A 27,764-nucleotide genomic window follows, 5' to 3' on the forward strand; every position below is an offset into this window, starting at 1 on the left:
AGTATATGATTCCTATTCTATCACCACCAACAATCGGAGCCACCATTTATATACAATTTCTGGTTACAAAGTGCTTTGTGTTCTTCGTCTCTTGGACAGTTCACAATAGGTGTTGGGCAGGATGATCTCTAAGGTCTAGACCTCTGACCCTACGATTCCCTATGAGGCAGGTAGTACAAACACCACCTTCGTTTTATAGGTGAGGAACCAAGCTTAGAAAGATTAAAAGCTCACGCTGCCTCTCAGCAGCATGCATTACAAAGCAGTTGGAGAAGGACAAGGATGCAGTCTTTGAACCTGGAAGACAGCAAAGTTGGTGAGCTCACGTGAGGACAAAGCCCTGCCATGGAAGCCTGACTGAATCGTGTGAGCATGTGTAAGAAAAACAGGGGCAGGTGCAGAGAAAGGGATAATTGTGGTTAAGCTGCTGCTACAGTGGGACAGCCATAGACAGAGGGCAGAAAGGGAACGATCGACTTCCTACTTGGAACACTGGGACGTAGGTAGGCTCTCCCCATTCCCACCCCAGGAAAGAGCTGAAGCAGAAATGGCAGCCTGGCCAGCTGTAATGAAGACACATTGGATCTTTCCACTGGGATTAGCTCCTTGAAATACTGCTCTAATTTGACAGTCCTGGGCATATATCTCAAAGCATCTTTTCAAACAAATGAAAAACTGTCTTTCCAAAGCTAAGCTCACTAGTCTCTGCATTCTATTTTCTTCAGTCATTAACTTTTGTTTTATCCTTCTCTAGGTAGAGTACCCCCAGACTGATTGGGTATGGGACCCAGGGGGAGAATAAATAGTCAAAGGTGATTCTGAGGTTTTAAACCAGCAGGACTGAGTGATGGTGATGCTATCCAAAGAGGATATTTGGGAAAAGAGGCAGATTTGCGGTAGGGATCGAGGGAAGACAACGAGCTCTATTCTGGACACAGTGAGCTTGAGATGCTAGTGGGACACCCGGTAGAAATGTCTAGCAGGCAAAAGGAAATACAGGACCAGAACTCAGAGGAGAAACTGGGGCTGGTTTTATAGATTTTTAAATTTTTTTTGTGTGGAGTGGATAATAATGACAATTAACACTTGTAGAATGCTTTAAGGTTTGCAAAGCACTTTACATATATAATTTCATTTGATTTGATTCATTTGATTGATACCTGTGAGACAAGTACTATTATTAGCCCCATTTTACAGATGAAGGAATTGAGGTTAAATGATTTACTTTGGGTCCCACAGCTAGCAAATGTCTCAGGCAGAATGTGAGTCTCCCCATTTCCACCTCTAGCATTCTATCTTCTGTGCCAGCTAGTGCCTCAGTTGAGATGATAATTAAATCTATGGGACCTGATAGTGCATAGACCTTCTCCTAGGGACATGTATACTTAAGGGGTGGGATGAGGTTCATGAACCAGCAAAGAAGATTTGAGTAGACAGGTTAGAAGGCAATCTAAATATCATTAATAAGTTTGTTGCAGTGCTGCTAGTGAGCTTGTCTGACCAGCACTAGGCTTGAGGGGGAGGAATCAGTCCAGGAATAGTTCCTTTTGGAGGGGAACATGAAGCAGAGCTGCAGGGAGAGAATTTTGGAGATGAATGGATGGGGAAGAAGAGAGGCGGAGGAGAGAGACAGGAGAAGAGAGACAGGAGACAACTGTGGTGTAGGGCAGAAAGAGCACTGCATTGGGTATCAGAAGTCCTGAGTCTGAATCCCTGCTCTGCCACTAATCTTTGGTAAGTATGTGACTTTGATTAGGTCACTTGACCAAGCTTTAATTTTGTCTCTCTCCTACCTACCCATGCCCACTGAAAAAGAAAAATAAGACTCTTGTAATAAATAATGCATAGTCAAGCCAAACAAATTCCCACATGGATCATACCCTTAAAATGTGTTTCATTCTGCATCTTAAGTATATCACCTCTGTCAGAAGAGTTGATCAGAGTTCTTAAATCTTTCAAAGTTGTATGTCTTTAAATGTCATTGTTATTGTAGAAATGAGAACTGACATTTTAAAAAAAATGTACCTAGAATACTGATTATTTCATGAAGGTAGAAGCCTCAAGAGATTTTTTTTTCTTCTCTGTGCTGTCAAATGGGAGTAAGTTGAACAGATGGTCAGGTAGCCCATCTGCCTAACCAGAGTGTTCCTACAATAAAAAAGTTTTAGAACTGCTGCTGAAATAGACTGAAAAACAGACTGAAGCTTGAAAATGGGGTAAAATCCAAGTTTACTTAATAATTTTTCGATAGAAGTGTTGTTTTTTACAAAATGAGACTGATAAAGAAGTAAATGATGTTTTTGAGCCTTTCATACAATTTGTGATTGGGATGTTCTGTCTCCTAATCGGCTAATTAGAGAGAAAAGGAGGAACAGCAACATGCTTTCTCTCCCAGAATTATTCAATTCAAATAGAATCTTTTTCCAATTGAACTCTTAGAGGAAGTTTCCAATTCTTATGCTTGGGTTCTTTTGTGAACTCATAGGTTTGGATGCACCAATCCAAACCCCTCTGACACATTCTTGTCTTGGGTTATTCTTGTCCATGTTCTTCCATGTCTTTTCAACAGAGGGACTATGCAATGCACAAAGAGCCTTCCTTGTGTTCTTCAGGCACAGTGGATAGAGGGTTGAACCTCAAGTCAGGAAGATCTGAGTTCAAATTTGACCCCCAGACACTTATTAGCTGTATGACCCTGGGAAAATCACTTAACTGCCTTTCAGTTTCCTCAAATTTAAAATGGGGATAAGAATGGCATCTACTTCCCAGAATCTTTGGGAAGATAAAATGAGATAATATTTGTAAAGTGCTTTGTAAATCTTAAAGCATTATTTAAATACCAGCTGTTATTTATTATTATTATTATCATCATTAACATCAATATCCATTAATAATAATTATTAACAACACCTATATTAATAATAGTAATAACAACAACAAGAACAATAATAATACTAATAATCTGTTACTAGCTAGTGCATCACTCAGGCTATCCATCCTGATCTCCCTCCTTTGCTCATAGGATTAAAGATCTAGGACTGGGAAGGACCTTGGAGGACATCTTGTCTACTGGAGGCCCAGAGAGGTTAAACAACTTGCTGAAGGTCCCCAGAATCAAACATCAAGAGGTAGTATCTGCACCCAGGTTCTCTGACTTTAATACCAGGATTCTTTTTCTTGTATCATGTGTTTTAGCAGAAAGATCACTGGGTTGGGAGTCAGAGGACCTAGGTTCATATCTTGTCTCTGATGTTGACTAGTCGTGTGACCATGATAAGTGAGTCACTTGGGTTGCAGTTTCCTCATCTATAAAATGAAGGTGGTAATCTGCATGGCTCTAGCTCTCTGATCCTTCTGGCCATCTGTATCCTTAATTATAGCTCTTAGACCACTTCATGCACACTAGGCTCTCTTGGTAATATGCTGTAGCCTACTTACACCCACCAGTGTCTTTCCATTACTGGTCTGGTTACTTGTAACTTTGGTTTTTCTGAGACCCTGGGGTTCCATGATTTATCATCACTTAATTTCATTAAGAGAATAAGGAGCAGACCTGTGATTTCATTGCTAGAGGGACCTCTGAGATGAGGGAACTCCCTTCACCAATGTAGGTCAGCACCTTCTTTGCAACCTAAAGTCTTAGAGATTTACATCAAGAGGCTGAGTAATTTGCCCAGGATCACACAGCCTGAATGTGTCAGAGGTAGGTCTTCCTTGCTGCCAGGATGGCCATCTACTCCATGCCCCTTTTTAGCTCTCCAGGCTTCTTACACTTTACGCCACTCCATGCACTCTACAATCCAATGACACTGGCCTTGTGGTTTTTCTTCAAACACAATACTCCATCTCTCCGCTCTGTGCCTTTTTATTGGTTGTCTCCCATGCTTGGAATATTTTCTCTCTCCTCACCTCTGTCTCCTGGCTTCCCTGGCTTCTTTCAAGACTGAACTTAATTTCTACTTTCTGCAGGAGGCCTTCTTTCCCATCCTAGCCCTACTCCTACTGCTAGTATCTTCCCTCTGAGATGACCTTCCATCTACTCTGAATATGTCTCCATAACTTATATGTACATGGTTGTTTGCACACTGTCTCTCCCATTAAAATGGGAGCTCCTTGAAGGCAGGGACTGGATTTTGGTTTTGGGTTTTTCCTTCCCTTGCATCCTCAGTCCTTAGCATAGCGTCTGTTAATAAAACTATTATGCAACACTGCCTCTAAACTGATGGGGCAATATCAAGCAGCTCTGAGTAGCGCAGTCATTAACCATGCTTCCAGAAGACTGATGATGAAGAAAGCCACCCATCTCTTTCCAGAGAGGTGATGTATAGAGTATGTGTTGCCCATGTAGGATACGTGTATGTTCTCATGGTTTTGTCCAAATGAAGTTTGGGGGAAGGCATGAATAGTTACCTCTGGAATTCTTGACTCTTGCCTGTAGAGGAGTGGGAAATTAGGGCCATGAGGTCAGCCACACTGCTCTTTCTTCAGCAAAAGGATGTTGGACTAAAATTATATCTATTATTTCCCTAACTCATAAAAGTGATGGTTAAGTTTGAGCCACTTTCCTGGCCTCTATCCTTTAACAGAGTAGTAGTACTCCAAGCTACATCTGAAAGCCTGACTCCCTTCCCACCAAATGTCACTTACAAAAAGAGCATCACACATAGTGACTAGCAAATAAACCCGTCCAAGCCAATAGCAAACAGAAAACAGAAGAGTTATACAGATTAGAATATACCAGATAATACAGAGAGGGAATGGATTATCCCACTGGAAATAAGATGGCTCAGATCAAACTAGAGAGAGGATCCCTGATTTCACCCAAAGGGAAATTCTCCGAAGTCTCTGGTACAGCAAACTGGCAATCAACGACATGCCAAAGCATTGGTTCTTCCACTTGTCTGCTTCTTCCCAATGCATTTCTCTCCCTCCTCGGGTCTGAAGAGAGCCAAACTTCTCTCAAAGCTGGAAGCCAGAAAAAAAAATGTCTTTGCTTCTAAGCTCTCTTGAATTCTACTCAGGCACGGAGCATCAAATAAACATTCTTTCCACCAATAAGTCTTATGAAAATGTACCAGGATTGAACCTCAGATTACAGATGAACTAAATATGCATAATGAGACAGATATTTTTTGAGATGGCCAAAATTGTTCTGGGAATTTGTTTTGCCTGATTATGCATATTAGTTACAAGGGGTATTTTTCCCCTCCCTCAAATTCCCCCAGTGGGGAGAAAGAGTGGGAGGAAAGGAAAATAACTGTTTTTTAATTGGAAAAATCAACAGGGTTATTTTTCATACTCTAAAAAACTTATTTTAAAAAATGGCTCATGTCCCAACCTACCTAGATTTTACTTTCAGTTTAAAGCACAACAAAACAAGACAAAACAGCTCCAATATGAACTTAATTATTCTCATATTTTCTTTTCCTCTGAAGTCCACAGGTAACACATGAAATTAACTTTCCTTAATACCCCAACTTAACTTCAACAAGTGGCCAAAAGTATTCAAGGATGATATGGAGTTCTTGGGAGTCACAGCCCCACATCAGCTGAGAAGAGGTTCCTTTGAGAAATCTGAATTTTCTTGCTTGCTGAATGAGGAGCTCTGGCAATTGGCATAAGGGAAGAACCAGAGTAGCTCGTTAAAGGATTAGCTTACTGAGAATGGTCCAAGTAAATTAGAACTGCTGATAAGAAAGAAGAAATTAGAAAAAAGGCTGATAAGAAATGCCCCAGGTAGTTCATGGGCTCTGATATATGGGAAGAGGAAAAGAAGTTTAGACAAGGGAAATAAGAAATCAAAATCTCTCCCTGCTTACGCCTAATAGAGGAAGAACTCAAAATATCTTAGGATCCACTCTTACTTCTAGTTCACTTTTTTCCTTCCTTTTCTCTCTCCCCTTGGTGTTTCATCTTACTCCTATCCATCCCCTCTGGCAACTGGTGGTGATGCTAGTGGGATGCCTCCCATGATTCTTCAGGGCTGTTGTATCTCTATAGGCAAGCATGTAGCACATACTTGGAGGTAATGATCTGAAGGCTTACCTTCCCTGAGGAGCAGGGTCCTTAGACTCAGCTATTATATCCCCTCATAGTTCTAGGGTTAGCCACGTGGGGTATGGAAGGTTTTCTGATGCTATATACATAGTGCACAAGCTCCCACTGGTGTGCTTCCCCTCAAGATTGCCAGTGGAGGATAATTTAGTCTACTAGAGTTAAATAGCTTTTAGGCAGGAATATTTACTATGGTGGAATTTACTGGTGGAATAGTAAAAACAGCTGTTGCAAAATAGCACCGCCACCAAAAGTCTGACACACTCTTCCATCATTACATAGAGAATCCATGGGAGCCTTTATTTAACAGCCCTGAAGGATCATGGGCTCAGGTTTAGAGAGCACGTGTGGCCAAAGGCCACAAAGCCAGCTCCTGGCTGCTGGAAGTCGTCCCCCCCCTTTTATGGGGGTGCTCAGGAAGTTCTCCTTAGGCATGGGTGAGCTTCTTGGCTGGACTTTATTTTCAGAGTTGTAAATTTGTGCCCAGTCTGTGCTTGGCTCCTGATGAAGATATTGCCACCAGGCCCCGCTATCCTGGGGGTCCATGCTAGGACACCAGAGGGAAGTCCCAAATCATCCGAACACTTAGAAATTCATGAGATCCTCCTCTGGCCGAGAGTGGAGGAGAAGACTCAGGCCAATCTGAAATTTCCTCCTCTTTCCTAAATATTCTTTTTTTTTTTTTTCAGGGGGTTAGCTGGGACGATCTCTCGTTTGGCATTCATCGTCCAAATCTCCACCAAATACTCAAACTACTTGGGTTCTGATGTGGTCTTCTATTTTATATATGATACACAGGGCATGACCAAATCTCCTCAGCCAGACCAAATACTCTTCCAGTCAATATTACTTCAGTCAATCCTAGGACATTTCACATTTAATCTAATCTGTTTGATTCGTATCAGGACGTTTGGTCACTTACTTTAAAAGGGCTGGAGTGAATTGATTGATTTGCTCAATCAAGCCCACTTTCTGACAATCTTTCTGCACTCATCACACTTTCCAGTATGTGATGGAATCTGGCTAGGTGCCCTTAACTTATGCGGCCTCTCATCCACCCCAATGCTTCTCCCAGGATGATTGGCATGCTTTGGGAGCCAGGAAGCAGCTTGAGAGGACTCTGAGATTCTAATGATCCCTTTTTACCTTCAACAGCTCCCCAGGTCATCTCCAGAAATGGACAAGTATCTTCATGAAGAAAAACAATTTGAAACAAGTCCAGGACTCTGTCTGAAGATGGGGAACTTCCACTAATAACAAATGGTGCTCCATCATCAGCACAGTCAGAGTTGAGTAACATTATTTCTTCTTGACTCACACTGATAACCAAAGGATCTTGCCTGTGCCAGTGTGGGCTGAACCTTCAGAAGATGAGCATTCTCAAGGCAGGGATGGAGGAAGTGTCTTCTTTCTCTCAGGAGCTCTGATTAAGGATGGAAAGGAGAAGCAAAAACCTATTTCTTATTGCTCAATCATAGCCCACCCTGGCCATCTCACAATGTCAGGTCGTTTGGAATAGGAGAATCTGTGTTTTCTTGTTTCTTTCTTTCTTTCTTTCTTGTTAGGTAATTGGGGTTAAGTGACTTGCCCAGGGTCACACAGCTAGTAAGTGTCAAGTGTTTGGTCTGGTCTGAGGATGGATTTGAACTAAGTCCTCCTGGCTTCAGGGCCAGTGATCTATCCACTGCGCCACCTAGCTGCCCCTTGTTTCTTTCTTTTTTTTTTTTTTTAACATTTAATACATTTATATTTCTTTTGTTAAATATTTCCCAATTACATTTAAAAATTATAAAATTCTTTTTTATAAGTTTTGAGTTTCAATTTGAATCTGTTGTTTCCAATGATAGCCACATGATAACATGACTAAAATTTCCCAATTACATTAAAAATTTATAACATTCATTTTTTATAAATTTTGAGTTTCAGTTTGAATCTGCTGTTCTCTATGATTGCCACATGATAACATGACTAAGAGAGTAGCCCCCAAAGATGACCTAAGCAGGGGAATGCTGATGCTGTTGATCATCTGGGTTCTTTGAGGGTTCCCAAGTTCTTCTGATCTCCTATTCTTCTGCTGACTTCCAGAGATACCCACCCTGGCAGTCGCAGGCTCTCACCCACCTCCATACTCTCCTGCCTCTGCCGAGGCACCGTCTGCTCTTTTCTTTGTTAACAGGGAGGAGGGAGGCAGATCTAAATCCAGATCAAGTCCACATGTGGTGCAAACAAACAGTGGATGACTAAACTTGGCTTCAACCGCAAGTGTGGTTCCTCCTCCTCCCTCTCTGTCAGGATGGTGAGGAGTCACCAAGGTTAGTGCCATTTCCTCTGGTGACCCAGTAAAGATGACGGCCAAGGCCCTGAGTAGGAAACTTTATAGGGGATCTTCTTGTCACTGAAGAGTGCTTTAGGGATCTCATCGAGACAGTTACAAATTACTTATATCAAAGCCAGAGCCTAAGTGTCCCTGGAACTCACTGGAGCAGCACTATAAGGGTTTAGTTTGGTGAAATTGGGACACATTATGAATAATTTGGAGGAAGGAGGAGGAAAGGGGTACTGTGGGATAACAGTAGTCATTGGTAACATCTGACAAATACCATTAGCTGCCCCAAGACAATAAAAGATAAGGCAGGCACCAAAATGCTGAAACAATTATTAATCGAAGATTTAAAAATTTAAATTGGATGAGTGTTTGCTGAGTGCTTACTGTGAGCGTGGTGGTATTAGACATATTTGTGCCAGTGTAGCTCAGTGTAAAGAGTGCTGAGTTTGGAATCAGAGGGTCTTGGTTTAAATCCCACCTCTGGGATTTACTACATAGTTAGACAGTAACTACGTACATACAACTACTAACTCATAGGTCCACTACATCATTTACCTTCCCTAGGCCTCAGTTTCCACATTTATAAAATGAAGGAGTTTGGAAGAGGCCCTTTCCAAATCTAGATCTGGGGTACTATGACTAAAATTCTTTTACGTTTCATTCTGTCTCCAAATCTATGATCTTGACTGTGAAGAAAAACTTCTGAAAGATTGAAATGAGCCTTGAAGGATGATGAGATTATATAGATGATCAGATCTGACTCATAGAGGTGAAGTGAAAGGGTGATCTCGAGGAAGGGTAACAATATAAGCAAAGGTCAGGATGCATCTGTTTTGGAGATGGTGAGAAAACCTGGTGACAAAGCTCAGTGCTTTATCAGGGAGTAGAGGTTAATGGACAGGTACTGTAGGGCTAGATTATGAAAGTCCTTGAAAACTAGGAAGGTGAATTTGGATTTGATTCACTGGGTGAATCAAATTTAATTACTCTGCAAAAGAGAGACATGACAAAAGATAATTTTTTATGATTAACTTGATGATCTTCCACTAAAACCCTCCTTAGATACCTTCTTCTAGTGTGGAAGTGCCACTGGACCCCTGAAGTCTATGACAGCTGGATACAACTCTGGTAATATGGGGTGGGTAGTAGACAGAGAGTAGGACTTGGTATCATGAATACCAGAGTTTGCCTCCTGTCTCTGACATGTCTAGCTGTATGACCCTAGGGCCCAGGCCAGGGATGCAGCCTTGAGGCCACATGTGGCCCTCTAGGTCCTCAAATGTCTCAAATGTCCCTTTGACTGAATCTAAACTTATACCCCTAGCCTAGGCAAATCACTTAAGTTCTGTGAGCCTCGATTATGTCATCTGAAAAATGGGAAGCACCTACCTCTCAGTCCAGTTTTGAGAATAAAATGAGATAATGTACATAAAACCCCTTCGAAGATCTTAAAGTGCTTTATCAACATGAATTCTTATTATTTGAGTACAGGGTTGGTGTTGGGTTGTGTCTCTGTTGTCTGAGAACAAGCTAATTAAATTTAGAGAGTCTCGTCGTCAGAAGATTGGGCACAACGGTGTGTGAATTACCGACTGCTAAGGGTGTGTGTGTGTGTGTGTGTGTGTGTGTGTGTGTGTGTGCATGCTGTCATTTAGTTCTGTTGCATAGAGAAAACAAGCCAAATCAACAAGCTTTTATTAGGCACCTGTGTTCAGGCACTGTGTGAATAACGGGACATCCATGTGGATGAAAACACGGATCTTTGGGAACATTTAAATAAGTCTGAAAGTAATGAGTAAGATGGATTGGAGGGGGCAGAGATCAGAGATGGGAAGAGCAGGTGGCAGGCTTTGCTGGTAAGCTAGGCCTGAGGTGAGAAAGATCTAGACTAGAGCGGCAAAACCGTGTGTTACTGTGAAGAGATATTACATGGGACGGGTGGTTAGGCAGCAAAATGGATAGAGTACTGGGCCTGGAGTCAGGAAGACATCTTCCTAAGTTCAAATCTGGCCTGAGATCCTTACTAGCTGTGTGACCCTGGGCAAGTCACTTAACCCTGGTGGCCTCAGTTTCCTCATCTGTCAAATGAACTGGAAAAGGAAATGGCAAACCATTCTAGTATCTCTGCCAAAAAACCCAAACAAACCCAAAAGGGGTCACGAAGAATCAGACACAACAGAAATGACCAAACAACAAAATATTACGGGACTTCAAGAAACTCTTCCATGTAATGTAAGGAAGGAGAGTGGGAACGAAAGATGTGGTTGGGGAGCAGTTATTTTTTTCAGTCATCTGTATACATCCTGTAGACAAAAACAAAACAGCTTTCTTAATGTGTGCAACACCTTTCTTTCAGGGTTTTGGTGGGAACTGAATACTATCACATGTGAATTAGCACCTTCAGTGTGGAAGACCAGCCTGACTTCTGCACTGTGGTAATGCCTTTGGAAGAAAGGAAAAAAAAAACAACCCTTGACATCTCATGGGGAAATTTGGGACAGGTGGAGACAAAGCTTCAAGTAACTCTGACATTCAGGGTGTCTGCGTGACTTTCTAGTGAGAGCCCACGTCATGCTCAGCTTTGGAGCTCAGTGACTCTCATTTTCATGACTAGCGAAGCTTCTCGTTTTTGTTTTTGGAGTCAGATGCTGCGAAGTTTTCAGCCTCCTTTGCTGCATTGTGATTTTGTTCCCCTATAAAGCCTACACCTCCCACCTCCAACCAGGAGGTCCTATCTCAGCCTCTCATGAGTTATCTGGACTGTTCATCGAAAAGCTTCTTTTTTGAAAGCTTGTAACATCCTGACCGTTCCTTTGGGAGACAAATCTCCCCCAAGTTAATCAAACCATTGATCCCTACCAAATTGATCCGGACTTGAGGGACGTTTTTGACAGGTAATTTCTCTTTGATCAAAACCATTCTATTTGGCAGTAACAAAGTTAAACACCTGCTTAATCTTTCAAGTAGAGAGTTAATTAGCACTCAGGCGAAAGTGACAGTCCTGTGCGAGGCATGAAGAAAGTATGAGTCCAGATAAAAGTTAATAATATATTTTTCTCCCACCACGGGGGTAAAAACCAAATGGCTGCAATAACTCTTCTCAAATGTCAAGTAAGTTTCTGAGAGACTGAAAAAAGTTGGCAACAAACTTTTACTCTATAATATTGATGGCATTCAAAATGAAGTCATTCAAAGTCAGGTCTGGAGTTCACAATCTAAATCTATTCAAAAACAGGAAGAAAATCTCACTTTCAATTTAATTTAGTCCCATTTTAGTTTGAGTCATAGAAAATGAAATAAACTTTTGAGACATATAATATATAGCTTCTGAATAGTTTTCTTTTTTTAAAAAAAATTATTTTTGTTTCCAAATTCTTATTCTTCTTCTAGCCATTCCCTCACCACCAAGAAGGCAAGAAATATGATACCACTTATACATATGAAGTCATACAAAACATATTTTCCCATTAGTCATGTTGCTGGGGAGGGTGGGAAGCAAGAAAAATGGGAAGGTAATCTCAGAAAAAGAAAAGGTTGCTAACTTAGCTTGGCACTACCACTGCTGAACACCTATTGAGTAAGCTTATAATCATTCACATTCTATAGGGCTTGGTGGTTTGTACATAACAACCCCGTGAAGCAGGTAGATATCATAAACATTTTTAAATCTCCATTTTACAGGTGAGAACTTTGAAGCTCAGGTCAGATGACTACATAGTAAGTGACTAAGCTGAGACTTAAACCCAGGACTCTGAATTGGTTACACTTTTGAAAACACCACAATATTTCCTGCTTATGCCACAGTATTGTATATACATCACACTGTCAACTCTTCTCAATCAGGGCTTCACATTAGACAGAAACGACAGCCTTTTTGCTTAGAAGAATGTTACCCCCGTCCCAAAGTTCAATGGTATGGGACTCTCTTCTCTCTCGCCAACGATGGCAGGGAATTTATCTCCACCACAAAGGAGAGAGAGCCTTATCCCAATGGGTTCTGGGACAATGATCAATATGACCTCAGAAGTTCCTGCCAGCTCTAAGATGCTGTGCTTATAATATGGCCTATAACATTTAATAAAAGAGCACTTATTAAGTACCTACTATGTGCCAAGGTCTGTCTTGTCCTCAAAGAGTTTATATTTCTTTGAAGGAGAGAACAAGAAAACAAAACTTCTACTCTTGGGATGGATTTCTTATGCTCTTTCCCATCTCCTCTCATTTAAGCAGAATATTCATTCTCTCTGATTCACCAGAGCATCTACTCTGTTCCAGGAACTAGGTTAAACTCTTGGGGTACCAAGACAAAAAAAAGGCTGCCCTCAAAGGCAGTGTGGGGATATAATAAGTACATGGAGGAGGAAATGTAACAACAAAGGAATGGTTTTTGTAGGGGTGGGCAGGACACCCATAAATGGTGGAAACAGGGAAGGCCTGCTATATAACAGGCAGCACTCAAACAGAGTTGTTCTGGAAGCTGGAGATGCTCAGCTGCTGAGGAAAGAAAGGGATAGATTCCAGGCTTGGGGGAGAGCCCGAACAGAATCAGAGAGACAAGAGATGGAAAGTCATGGACGTGAAGAGCAAGGAGACCAGTTTGGGTGGGGTGTAGAATCAGTGAAGGAGAAATAACATATAATAGGTCTGGATTTGAAGGCTGTTGACAGAGTGTGAAGGGATTGAAATGCCAAACAGAAGAATTTGTGGGTTTTTTTTTTTATCCTAGAGGCAAGAGAGAGTGTCTTGAGTGGAGGAATGACCTGGCTAGATCTGTACTTTAGGAATATCCTCTTTGCAGTTATGTGGAGAATGTATTGGAGTGGGGAGAAACTTTAAGCAAAAAGGCCAATTGTGGAGCTATGTCAAAAGTGCAGGAAGCAGTGAGGAGAGCCTGCAGTACGGTGGTACTTGGATGGGTAGGCCAAGACGCCAACCATATGCCAGAGAAATCTCTCTTAAACTTACAGATGAGGAAATACACAGGAAAACCCCAAATCTTTGGATCCTGTCTGGTTTCTTCTCCAAAGCCTTCATACTTCCTAATAAGCTGAACACAAACTGTGTGACCAGTCATTTCTGAAAATATAGTGAAGCCAGAGTCCTGCAGCTGGGCTATTACAGATAAATTCCCAACTCTTGGGAGCCTTGAAAGCTGTCATAAACACACCTTCAAAACACTGTAAGCACTTGAACCCTTGCTGTTAAGGATAGGAGCCTGCAGGAGCCTGGATAATCACGAGAAACCAAAGGATAACACACAATCTCATTTCACAGCAGAAGCCCTCATCAAGGTGGAGTGAGGATAAGCAAGAGATTTCTGTTTGCCCTGGTAATTTGGGGACAGAGCAGAAGGTCCCTGAAGTGTTATTTAACCCAGAAAGACCAGGGAACTTGAGACTCCATGGTCTGAATGATGAAGAGAAGAAGCTGGAACCTGGTCTATTACATGACGCATGTAATTACCGGCACCAACAAATATTTAATATATACCTATGCCACATGTGATGATGCATCATGGAGAAGTGACTAGAGTGCTAACCCTGGACCAAAGAATCAGCCTGTCAGTCAACTAGCATTTATAAATCACCTACTATGTGAAGATACTGCCCTACACACTGGGGATACAAGAGAAGGGGAAAAAACCAACCAACCAAATACAAACCCCCAAAGCTAGCCCCTGCTCTCAAGAAGATCACTGTCTAATAGGGGAGAAAACAGTGCAAACAACTATGAATGAACAAGATACACACAGGATAAATATGGGTACTGTCAGAGGGTGGGCATTAAAGTTCCAGAATTCAAGGAATCTAGGAGGTGGGAGATGAGGAAGGAATCACCAAATTTTAAAACTGGAAGAAACCATCTACTCTAATGCATACCTCAAAGTAATCCCTGTAACAATATACAATTTTTGTTTAAAGACCTCCAATAAGGGGGAACCCACTACTTTTCCAAGTAGCCTTTGGACCACTTATACCTTTGGACAGCTCTTATGAGTAGGAGGTTTTCCCTAACATTCAGTCTAAATTTACATTTTTGACATTTCCAAACATTGCTCCTGGCTCTGACCTTTAGAGTAAAATAGATCAAATTCAAGCTCTTCTCCACATGACAGTCCCAGTTACTTGAAGACAGCTACCATGTCCCTCCTGAGTCTTTTCTCCCCCAGGTTAAATATGCCCAATTCCTTCGATCAAGTCTCCTATGACATAGGCTCTTCACCATCCTGACTGCCCTCTTTTAGATGCTCTACAACTCATCAATGTCCTTAGTGTGCCCAGAAATATGCTCCAGATGTGGTCTGATCAGGGCAAAGTACAGAGGCAGAGAGACCTTCATTTGAATCCTGTTTCTGACATTTACCAGTGACACTGAATTTCTTAGCCTCAGTTTCCTCATCTGTAAAATATTTATCATAGAATCATAGGCTATGAGAGTGGGAAGGGGGCTGAGACGTCATTCAGTCCAACTTCATCATTTTTACAGAGGACAACAATGAGACTCAAAAGGGAAAGTGATCCAGAGAGGATGTGGAAGATGCTGTGCTCTAAGCCCCTCCCAGCTCTGGTATTATCCTGATAGAATGTAAGCTCCCTGAGGGCATGAACTGTTTTATTTTTACATCTTTGTATTCCCAACATCTGGCACAGCGCCTGGCACGTGGTAGATACTTAACAAATGTTTGTTAATTGATTGTAGACATTTAATAAATATTTGTTGATTGATGGATCAATCCACACTGACCGAATTGTGGGTTATTGATGTGTTGAAGGAAATGTTGGCTCCTCTAGTATTTCTTCATCAATTGAAGAGTGCCCCCCTACTCCCCATGGTTATCAGAACAATGAAAAATGACAGAGACATTTGTACTTTAGTGGGAGTTCGGAACCTGGGTTCTACTTTCACTAATTAGTTCTGTATCATTCAGAAAATTACTTGTCTTCTCCAGGACTCTTTTCTTGATATATAAAACAAAGAGGTTGGATTCGATGGTCTTTGAGGCCTCTTCTATCTCTACCATTCCATAATTTTATGATGTACCTAATGTATCACCTAATAAGGACCCTTTGGGGATCCTGAAATAGGAAAGGAAGATTGAATTATGTTTAGTACAGTTTCAGTGTTTAGTGCATTTTGTTATATGCAAATTGGTAAGCCATTTATTATATATGTGATTACTCCATTAACTGAAATTTAGCATTTTGTTAACCATAATCACCCATTCCATAACCATGCCTGGAAGTTCACAAATACCTATGAATACTTGACCACCAATGACTTAAAGGAACAGAATGTAAATGAGGGAATGAGGGTAGGTATTGGTTAGAACCTATGGTACAGTTGGATTAGTGATGAGATTGGGGCAAAGATTTCGCTTTGGGTGGTCCTCATAGAAAAGGTAACAATTCAGTAGTGATACTTCCTTGTGACATCATTTGGTCAGTGATTAGACATGTCAGCTTTGGGAAAAGCTGGGACTACCACTATGAGTCTAACCAATGCTGGGTTTAAGAATTCTAAAGTCACATTAATTGGAGCACAAAGGATCGTAGATTAAGGACTAGAAGGGACATTAAAGGTCATCTAGTCTGGTTGGGTCAAACAAATAGAAACAGAATTTTTTACATAGAAAACCACAAATTCATATTATCTATGATGTATTTTATCTTTATTTATTTTGCTAACCATTTCCCCATTACATTTTAATCTGGTTCCAGCTGCACTTGGAAGATTTTTGGACCCCATGTTTGACATCTCTGATCTAGTTCAATCCTTTCATTTTTTTAGATGAGGAAACTAAGGCTTCATGAAGTGAAGGTACTTGCCCAGTCATGATATTGGGTTTGAAATCCAGATCCTCTGACTTCCAAGACAGCATTTTCTCTGTTGTACCAATGGCGTCTCCTATCATGGCCTGACTAGACAATGGCTGTGAGAGGCAACTCTTAGAAAACTGAGAACATATAGTCTTTATGTAAGCAGAGAGGTCCAGTAGAGAGAGTCTGGGCTTGGGAATCGAGAGAACTGGACTGTGATACCAATTCTATTATGGACTTGCTAGGAGGCTTTGGTCAAGTCACTAAATCGCCACATTTCTGGTTTCCTCTCTGAAAAGGGGAATAACATTCTCCTTTCCCTCTACCTATGCCCAAATGGTTATATATTGGATAAATTTAAATGACTCCTGGCATAAACAAGAAAACCACAAGAAAGAAATAGGAATGATTCAGAAAAATTGCAGGATTTGAGACAATTCCCTCTGGAACTCTCAGAGACAAGAGGACAATTTAGTAACTGGGGAATATGACAAAATGGGAGGAAAAAATAAGATTAACAGTGATTTTTATACTACATTAGAAAAGAATTAGAAAACTTCTGACACTTTGCTGTGTGACTTTGGCAAATTATTTAAACTCTCTGAGTTTCAATTTCTACCTTTATAAAATGAAAAGTAGAACAATATGGTTTCCAGGGCCTTTTCCAGCTCTACATCTATGACTTTATGACCTAAATTCCAAGGGTTAATACCTACTGTCCTTTAATTCAATTCAATATTCCTTTATTAGTGGGGCTACAGCAATAAAGAACTTGCCCTCAGGGAGTATACAGTCAAATATGGAATCGGGAAAAGGAAAGAAAACAAGTACAAAATAACGAGGCAGACTGTGATCAGGGCAAAATGAGAAATTCTCACAAGGTGCAATGAGAAATCTGAGACTACGTGTTCTCAGTTTTCTAAGATTTGCCTCTTACAACCATCGTCTAGCCAGGCCATGATAGGAGAGGCCATTGGTACAACAGAGAAAATGCTGGCTTGGAAGTCAGAGGATCTGGATTTCAAACCCAGTGCCATGACTGGATAAATACCTTTACTTTCTGAGAGACCCAGGGTGGTCACTTTCACCTGTGGGAGGGGTTTCTCAGGGAAGGCTTTATGGTGTCAGTGACATCTCGCTGGGCAGGGTAGAAAAAGATTCTCATAGATGTAGAGGGATGGGGAGGTGATTATAAAAAAGGAGAGGGGGTTAATGGTATGAGCAAAGGCATGGAGAGAAAAGACGGCTTGACAGGAATAGGAAATGGAGATTAGTCCAGTTTGGCTGAACTGTACAATATATGAAGGAGAGTAAGTAGCATGATAGAAGGCTGGATAATAAGTAGGCCGGAGCCAGATTTTGGACAGCCTTAAATGTTAGAGTCAGGGAGAGGGGAAGGGTAGAAATGAGAATTGACATTAAAAAGAACAGGCTATTCATTAACACAATTAGCTATATATTACATGTATAAACAAGGACTATCTAATGGTAGTTAATTATTGGTACATTGTAGATGGACTGAAGGGCAGCTAGGTGGTACAGTGAGTGAATAGAGTGCCAGGGCCTGGAATCTGGAGGACCTAGTTCAAATCCAGCCTCAGACACATACTGAGTATGTGACCCTGGGCAAGTCACTTAATCCTATTTGCCTCAGTTTCCCCATCTGTAAAATGAGCTGGAGAAGGAAATGGCAAACCACTCCAGAATCTTTGCTAAGAAAACTCCAAACAGGGTCATCAAGAGTCAGACACGACTGAAACGACTGAACAACAAATATAGACTGAGTCATAAAGCTCAAACATGCTGTAAATGGAAGAAACATATTCTCAAAATCACAGAACTAGAAGGAATCTGAGAAACTATCTAGGCCAATTTGTTCATCCTACAGATGAGGAACCGAGTTATAGGACACTTTTAAGTGGCTTGCTCAAGATAACACAGGTACATAAGTATCAGAAGCAGGATTTGAACCCTGGTTCTTTAGAAGTTAGAGCCAGTACTATTTCCATTCTGCCACCCACACTACAGTTTGGTAAGAATTAAAAGAGTAGGGCATTGAAGCAGTCTCATGGTAATTTGACTGTACTCCAAGAGAAAATGTTTAAGCCATAATATGATATGTTTTTCTTTAAAGTGTGGCAAGCTTTCACATATCACGGCAATATAGTTGTCACCGTGAGGATTGTTTCTGAAAAAGCAGAGGTGGCAGCATGGAATAACGTGGTAGTCGACAAATTGCATTTAGAATTATTCTGTGCAGCTCCAGAAGGAGTAATGGGTGAAAGTTTCACAGAGGCAGATTTGGGGCTAACTGAGAGTAGTAACTTCCTGCCTCCCAATTAGAGCTGTCCAGCAATGAGCTTGTAAAGCCACAAATTCCTTATTCTTGGAAGTGTTTCAAATGGTCACTCATTGGGGGGCATTATGCTTGTTACCCATTGATGCTTCAGGCAATGGAATGAATGAGGCACCTTATAGGGTCCTTTCCAGTTCCAAGACTCTATCGTTCTATGTGTAGTTATGGCCCATGCACCTTCCCAAAGGGAAACGATTGAAAACATGCATGTTCTCCTGTAACAAGTATTTCCATATTTTATGTTTGGATGGTGGAAGAAATATAAACAATCAGACATTGAGTCAGGCTGCTCAAATAGTTCCTCTGTGTTTGCTAGTAACAAAAGAGGGTCAGAGTCTGAGAGAAAACTCTTAAGAATGTAAGGAATGTATACAATCCTACAGCAGAATGCACCCAATTTCTATATGCTAAGGGAAACCTTCACTGCTCACCTTAGGGGGAAGGGAACAAGCATTTACTAAACACCTATTATGTGCTAGACACTGTGCTAAGCCTTTCATAAATATGTATCTCATTGCTTGTGAGTGCTCACTCCCCAACTCCTCCTCAAACTTTTATTTCTGTACTTATCTGTTTACATGTTATATCTCTCTAGAAGAATGTAAGTTCCTTGAGGGCAGGAACTGTGGATTTTTTTTTTTTATTCTTTGTATCCCATATGTCTTAATAATAAATGTTTGTCGGAATGGACAACCCAATTTGTTGAAGACACTGAGAATATTTGCCCTAGAGAAGAAAAAACTCAGTGCAAGTGAATAGCTCTCTCTTCAAACATTTGAAGGGCTGTCAAGTGGAAAGGGGATTAGGCTTGTTTCATTTGTACCCAAAGGGCAGAATCAGGAGCAATGGGGCACAAAGAAGTAAAATTAGGCTAGGTATCAGGAAAAGTTTCCTATTCATGAGAGCTGTCCAAAAGTCATAAGTGCTGCTTCAAGAGGTGGTGGGCCCCTCTTTGAAACCCAAGAGGTTGGATGACCACTTGTCATGTAGATTATAGCGGAGAGTTCTTTCATGTCTGGGTTGGACTAGACGGTCACCTAGGTCCCTTTAAGCTCTCATGTTCTGAGTGTCTGTAATAAGCAGTGTGCTATACTAGTGACTAAACTGGAAAACTGTGTAGAAGTAGAGCTAAATTCAAGGCTAAAAGCATGACTGTGTCATATTGTCCAGTAGGGAACAAATGCTACAGAGGATACATTTAGAAAACTGGTGGGATTTAGAGGGTTTAGGTTGGGGTCCCACTTGATGACTGGGGAACGCACTAGTAGACTTCTCAAAAATATAAGGATAACTTGACAAGAAATCAGGCATCTGGCCCATGACTCAGACTCCACTTTTTCAAACTAGGTAAGAGAGCAGTAGCTACTAATTTAGGAACTCTATCTCTGCCTCATCTCTGAGGCCAATCCCCTAACTACTATCTGGTGGGGCGTCTCCAATTCTTGGAAGACCTGTCCTCTGGAAGACTTGTCCTTCCTGCCTCCACCCAACATCCTGGCTTTCTGGAAATCTGTCCAGACTACTGGAAAAAAGCCCAAACTTACCTCTAAAAGGTTATTCATGCCTTATATGCATATGCATGGTAAACTGAATAAGGATGGCCTTCACACAGGCTGTTTCCTATGCCTAGAATACTCTCCCTTCTCACCTCCTCCTCTCAGAATCCCTGACTTCCTTCAAAGCTCAGCTAAAGTGTCACCTCCTACATGAGGCCTTTCCTGATTCCCTCCCCCGACTCCCTGAAGTTCCTTTGGATATGTAAGGTCTCCTCTAGAGGTGAGACAGGGAGAGGGGAAGAGTGGCCTGAGCCCTTCCAAAAGACAGAAGATGGCCAAAGAGGTACAGACTTGCTCCAGGAGATGATGGCTGATGGCAGACCTATCCCTACTCCCTACCCCTTTAAATGGGCACAACTGGTGCCTGTTCCTAAGAATGTTCCATTATTCTGTTATAAACTGTATCTTACAGAATTAGTTTTACTCCTCATAAAGCAATTAACCAAGACATTTGTATTTCCTTGTGTATGTTGCTTAATGGCATGAAGGTGTGGGGATAGCTCTGGAAGCCACACAGAAGACAATGACCTTTCCTAGCATAGGGCTGGCATCCCAACTCCAGCCTATTGTTAGAAAGTTTTTCTTTCTCTCTAACTGGGGCATAATCAGGAGCTATTCATGTTTTATAACCACACTCCCAAGGGCAGAATTGGGTCTTTCTATCTCCCCTACGATAAACCTATCCTGTGAGTTTACAGTGTAACTCAGGAGCCAAACTCATGAAAATCAGTGTGCCATAGGCTCCATGAAGATACCTGATGATATGTCTCCATTTCTTTCTATCTCCATCCATCTGTCTGTCTGTCTATCTCTCTCTCTCTCTCTCTCTCTCTCTCTCTCTCTCTCTCTATCTATCTATCTACCTAATATACTTGGCACTGTATTTGCTGTATCCCCCAGGAGAATGTAACCTCTTTGAGGCAAAGTTTTATTTTTTCCTTGTATCTTCATGGTAGTCCCCAGCTGCAAGAGGGTAAAGAGGAGGTATCCACAGGAACTTGGGGTAGGGGATCCATGCCCTGGCTGCTATGGGAGGCATTAGTGCCTCTGTGCCTTGGGCCCCCTATGGGGCCTTTCTAGTCCTACTGGGGAAGGGTATTGAGGGACTTTTTCACAACTCTGGAACAGGATGCCAACTGTACTACCAAAGGGCCAGGCTCCTAGCCTGGTACTAGGACCCCTGAGTGTTTGGGCACTGCCTGCTATCCTCATGTCTATCTTGTTGCCCATTTAGGGATTATGAGTTTGTGCAGTGGGGTTAGGGCCTCACTATCCAGGGGAGTAAACTTGCCTCCTATGGCAGGAGCCTAGTTTTGGAGGCCCAAAATATGCATGTGTAGGGTGTTTATGCTGAAATTGGGGTGGGAGTTTGGAGAACAGAAACATGGAAGCAGAGGAGAGGACTGGGGAGGTCATGTTAGTATTCTACCATTTAATATCAGTTGGTCTCTCCTCTGGACAAGTGGCCCCTCTCCCTGCCAGGCATCTCCTTTATCTGGGAAAGTCCCACCCTGTACTTTTGGCATGGAGGTGACCCTTAGTCCTAAATGTCTGAGAAAGTGGAGTGCCAGGTTCTACTATGCTGGAAAGGCTTCAAGAACTGCCCATCTCACACCTTGTTTTCTGTGACCAACTTAATTAACTAATAGGATCTGGCCACCTGCTCACAGTTTTTTTTTGAGGGAGGGGGTCATAACTACACAGGAAACAAAGAAAAGTACAATACCTCAGCCTCAGGTAGCCCCTTGGCACATCTGCCGTGATGGTGGCAGAGTAATGAGAAAGGGGACAGAGGGTGCTCACACAATTTTTAGACTGTCCATAAACTTTAACTTGACTGAAGGAACTTTAAATGTGAGATGTTTTTCAGCGAGCAGGAAGTGGGCATGTTGCTCCAGGACCTGAATTACATCAATCTTGATATTCTTGTTATAAATGACACTAGAAGAAAAGGAAGCCGGAGCCCAGTGGAAGGATGTCTCATAGGTACTCCTAGAAGAGGCAACGAAAGGAGTTGGTAGAGTGGAGTTTATGGAAGGCAATAGGATACTATTTCAAGGGATATTTGGCCATCACGTATTAGCAGGATTAAGGAAAAGTATTTTCAAAAACACTGCCATGAAAATAATAACACCTGATGCACCAACAGTGGTTGTGGAGGATGAAGTGATGGAGAAAGTCTGCTTGATTGGACTATCTGAATCAATTCAACATCCACTTGGGTACATTTGAAGACTTCAGTGCAAAAGTGGGAAAAGGTGAGGCTGGAGAGAAATATAGGGGAAAGCAAGGTCAGGGAGGAAGAAATGGGAGACGCTAAAGATCTTTACAGATATCACTAGTCCTTTGAAAAAATGAATCAGTAGGCAGTGGGCAGGGTGTACACTAAATAAAACCATGAAAAATCAAATAGACTTATTTTAACAGACAGGAAGTGATTATTATTTATTTTATAAGTGGGAGTTTTCCCTGAATCAGCTGTCTGTTTATAGCCAACCCACGAACTTGTCAGAGCTAAGATCAGAACTAGTAAAAAACAAGAAAAATAATAGTGAGAAAATGATAAATGCTACAGTTGAAATAAATGAACTATCAACTACTTAAATGAGTAACTAAAAATCAAAGATGAGAAATGGACAACAGAAATGATACCAATACTGATTTATACTTTATCCTGTATATATCTTGTTTGTCCAATTATTTACATATTGTCTTCTCCGTTTGATTTTGAGACCATCTCTTGTGAGAACATGGCCCGTCTTGTACATTTCTTTGTATCCTTAGCACTTAGCAAGGTGCTTGGCACACAGTAGAAATTTAATAAGTGTTTTTCAAGTGAGTAATAATTTTGTCCAGAAATTTAACCAACGTAAATTATTTGCTATGATAAAGAAATCTAACAATCCTAGATTTAGCAGCAAACGTGAATTGTTAGAGAAAGAAGGCTGCCAAAGTCAACAACAGGTTAGAAAATAAAATCTTATGAAGAAGAATGATGGAAGAATATTAGCAGTATAGTCTCATAAAACAGAATCAGTAGAGGATAAAACCAGTGTTAAAAAATCTTGGCAAGATATCCAGTTAAACCAAATCATCCCATGGGCTTTCAAGGTTGATGTTGGAAGGAGGACCACAAACATTAGGAAAATGGAAAAAAGATTTACAGAGACCATTTTAACAAGCATTTTTCTCCATCAAGAACAGTGGAGTCACCACACCTAGAGCCTAGCAACCCAGTTTTAGTTGTGTTTATAGAGGAAGCAGAAATGGTATTAAAGAGAAAAAAGATGAAAAGAGAAGGCTAATTGACCAAGCATATGCAGGGGAGATCTATACTGGAGGCAATATAATTGTGAAGGTATTAAGGGATCAGTATGCAAAGTATCTGGAGGAAAGGACATAGCAAAGATGTGGGGGGGAAAACACCAAACCTTAGACCTTGTTAAACATTGCAAATAAAGCAACCAAGAGAACATCAATGGCTACTGCCCTATATGTCTTCTTTCTCATATATCCAAAATCTTTTTTGGTCTTCATCTATATATGAATCAAAAACATGCTCAATGAAAGCATTAGTAGATAATAAGCAGGATTTCAAAAATAATATTCAGCTGTGGATCATGTATTTGCCATTTCACAATTAACTAAGAGTTGTAGAGAATATAGGATCTCATTGTGCTTATTTGTTTGTTGGTTAGGAAAAGAAATGTGATTTGGCAGCACTAAGCATTGCTTTATAGGCTCTTTTATGAAAAGATGTCTCCCATCGATATATCAAAATTATTCAAGAGTCTTTGGAAGATACAACAACATAAATACTGACTACTGAATGACTCTGATAACTCATTAGGCCAGGATAAACAAACAAACAAATAAATAATAAATAAGAAAATGTATGTTTGCCGAAGTCATTCATCATTGTCATAGTGGAGATCCAACACAGAGGACAGGTTAAGGAAGGATTCTCCTCGAATGGTGATGTTTTCCAGATGCTACTGTTTGGGGTTAACAGTTTCCTGATTGCGTTAAGCCCCAGAGCATTGTAGAACCTCCTGGAAATCAGTAATCACTCAAACGAGTTTGGCCTGTCCATCCACATAGGAAAGACCAAGTGGATGAGGAATGACTACTGCCCAGATTTCAACATGCATCTGGATTTATACGCCATAGAGTTTGTCCAACGGAATGTATATCTGGGACAGACAATGCAGAGGGACAATGAGGTGGGCCCAGAGTTAAACAGGAGGAGAATGGGCTGGTTTGCTTTTGGGAAATTACAACACTCATTTATTGACTCCAAGCTTCTCATGAAAGGACTATCTTTTCAATAGTAACATTCTACCAGTGTTGCTACAGGGCAGTGAGACAAGTGATTCCACTGTTTCTGAAGAACTAAAATTGAGTACCACACAGAGAGCAATGCATGATAGTTGTAAGCAGGCTGCATCATATAATTAATGAACTCCAAAAAAGAACAGAAATAAAAGATAGTACCAAGGAATTAAATGATAGGAAGGGGAAGATGGGGAAGGGGAAGGGGTCATGTGGCAAGAATGAAGGATGACAGGTGTGCATCCAAAGTGTTCCACTGGTACTCTCAAAATCATAGGAGAAAGGGAGGAAAGCCACCAATATGTTGGAGGTGGTGAACTCTTAGGAAAACATAGACAAGAATTGATAGGATGAGCAGATATGCATGGGTTGCAATCTGTATGGCTGGAAAGAACTCCCTGAATCAATGAAATCACAAGATGCATTTGAGCACTGAGTATTCCAGTGCCCAGCACTGTGCTGGGTGGCACAGTAGGTGTTTAATAAATGCTTGTTGGATGAATGTATAAAAAACAAAAGAGAAAAACAAATAGATCAGGGATATATCTGGAAACTGAATTATCCTAAGACATGGCTAATTAGTCATTTCTAATGCCCTTTCTGTTTGTTTGCTGTGTGACTGTGCATGAATGTGTGTGTTCTTTTGGGGTGGGGTGGTTCTTATATGGCTCTTTCCCACCCCTAGTGAGTCAATAGAGAGCATCCTGGAAAGTGTCAATTAGCATATAAATTAAGCCGATACACCTGGAGAAGCTGTTTCAGGCTGTTATTTATCACGTTTCATGTGAAGAACCTTTGGGAACAGTGAACAAAAATCTCCTCTATCCCTTGTCTAGATAAAGAATGGGGGTGGGGATGGAGTACGTGCCAGCTTTGAAGAGCAAAAAGGATACGGATGAACAAGGGACCAGTAGTGGAGTGGCTGGTCATGGAAGAAGGGTGAAGGGAGGAAGAAGGGAGAAAGAAAACATTAAACCGTGGTTAGCATAACTCTGAAGATAGATGTTGAGAAAAATAGATTGGAGGAACCCTGAACCATTGAAACTACAGGAAGATCCAGGAAAGGTAGAGAGAATCTTATCAAGTAATCTCACTAGAATCAACAAAAGGCATTTGTTAAGAGCTTAACTTGCATCAGGCTGTGCTGTGTAATAAGAGGTTAACAGCCCATGTCCTTGATTTCCAGAGCTTTACAGGGACAAACACAATAAGGAAACTCTACAGTGATGATAGAGGTCATAATTCTAGAGTTGGAAGAGGTGGAAAGATCCACCTCTGTCCAACCTCTTTATTTTACAGATGAGGAAACTAAGGCCCAGAATGAATAAGTGACTCAGCCAAGGTCGTACACTAGGGATCTACTATTACATCATGCATCCCATGTAGGATTTGAATCCAGGTTTTCTGACTCCAGAGTTAGTGTTCTTTCTACTGTACCATTCTATTTTTTTATTTGGCTTTTAATTCATTCACACTTAAAGGTTACATGAGTTAATTTTGGGTATATGCATACATACATACTTATATGTGTATGTATGCATGTATGTGTGTATACACACATATGTTTTTTTATTGTTCAGACATTCCAGTCATGTCTGACTCTCTGTGATCCCATTTGGGGTATTCTTGGCAAAGATACTGGAGTGGTTTGCCATTTCCTTCTCCAGTTCACTCAACTGATGAGGAAACTGAGGCAGACAGGGTTAAGTGACTTGCCCCGGGTCAACAGCTAGGAAGTGCCTGAGGCCAGATTTCAACTCAGGTCTTCCTGACTCCAGTCTTGATGACTTTTCATGGGCTGCTCCCCATGCCTGGAAGGCTCTTCCTCCTCACCCCCACCTCTTAGCTTCCCTGAAATTTCTTCAAGACTCAGCTAAAGATCCACCTTCTGTAGGAGGATTTTCCTGATCCCTCTAGCTGCTGGTGTTTTACCCTCTGGGATTGCCTTCTGACTACTCTGTATCTGTCTTGTATGTACTTAGTTATTTATATATTGTCTTCCCCATTAGACTGTAAGCTCCTTGAGGACAGAGACTGTTTTTACCTTTCTTTGTATCCCCAGTGCTTAGCACAGTGACTGGCACACAGTAAATGCTTCATAAATGTTCATTGATTTACTGACCTGGATGACATCAAGGATGGTGGAACCCTTACAGAAACAGATTAGTCATGGGAAGAACTGAGTTTTGGAAAGATAATGAGTTCTGTTTTGGACGTGATGGGTTTGAGATGCCTACATAACATCCAGGTCACAATGTATGATAGACAGCTGTTGATAAAATTATGTCAATCATCTCCATAGAAATGATCATTGAACCTGTGGGAGCTGATGAGATCATGGAGAAACAAAGTACGGAGTGAGAGGAGAAGAAGGCCCAGGACAAGGCCTTGGGGTGGCATGTGGATGATGACTCAGGAGGAATGGTCATCACCATCACCATCTTTGGCAGATGGGATGCTCTCCAGCTTATTAAAGTCTATTCCAAGAAGTAGTATTCAGAAAGCATAGGAGAGAAGGAAAATATATCTTGTCCATTGGAAAAGTAACATATTACTATCTGAATTAATGGGAATGATTTGCTGTCCATCATTTGTGATTTCCTAAGGCTTGGCTCAGGTTCTTTTTGGAACTCTTCGCTGCTTTGTCTCTTCTAAGTATAACCTGTCATTGGTTCCCTCTTCTCCCTACAGCATGTTATTTTATTTTTAAAACGATTTATTGATGGTTTATGTTCTTTATATACCATAGTCACATTCCAATTTCCACTCCCTTAAAGAACCCTCCCTTGTAACAAAGGGAGAATTAAGCAAAATAAAGAAACACATCAGACGTGCCCCACAGCATATGAAACATTCCATACTCATAGTCCACCACTTCATTACTGAGAGGAGGGAAATATGTTTCATCTTCAGTTCTTTAGAATAAAAACTGGTCATTTTGAATTCTGATATCGTTTAGCGTTGTTTTCCCTTTCTTTAAAACAGTCACCATGTGCACTGCTCTCTTGGTTCTGCTTTTGCTCTGCATCAGTTCATACTTGTCTTCTCAAATTTCTCTGTTCCTTGTGTTCTTGTTTCTTATGGTGTCATAATATCGTGTTAAATTCAGGTATCATTTTTTTTTAGTACAAGGAATTTTAAACACACAAGTCTCTCTCTCTCTCTCTCTCTCTCTCTCTCTGTCTCTCTCTCACTCTCCTTAGAGAGAAGAAACAGACTGGGGAACAGGAATGAAAATGTATCTTCCCAATAGTGCTGCTCTAGAACCAGATCCTAAAGTATAATCCTGTCCCATCTCTGTGTCCACCTTTGTGCTGCCCCAT

The 27,764-nt window shown here is 41.1% G+C and overlaps 1 protein-coding gene across 1 annotated transcript in view; it reads right to left on the reverse strand.

Moving 5' to 3' along the window:
• Positions 1-27,764, reverse strand: part of LOC114050081 (guanine nucleotide-binding protein G(I)/G(S)/G(O) subunit gamma-4) — an 83,316-nt gene that overhangs the window by 49,752 nt on the left and 5,800 nt on the right. The window lies entirely within an intron of this gene.

Source organism: Vombatus ursinus, unplaced genomic scaffold (genome assembly GCF_900497805.2).
Source record: "Vombatus ursinus unplaced genomic scaffold, bare-nosed wombat genome assembly UNPS02014798.1, whole genome shotgun sequence".
Lineage (NCBI taxonomy): Eukaryota > Metazoa > Chordata > Mammalia > Diprotodontia > Vombatidae > Vombatus > Vombatus ursinus.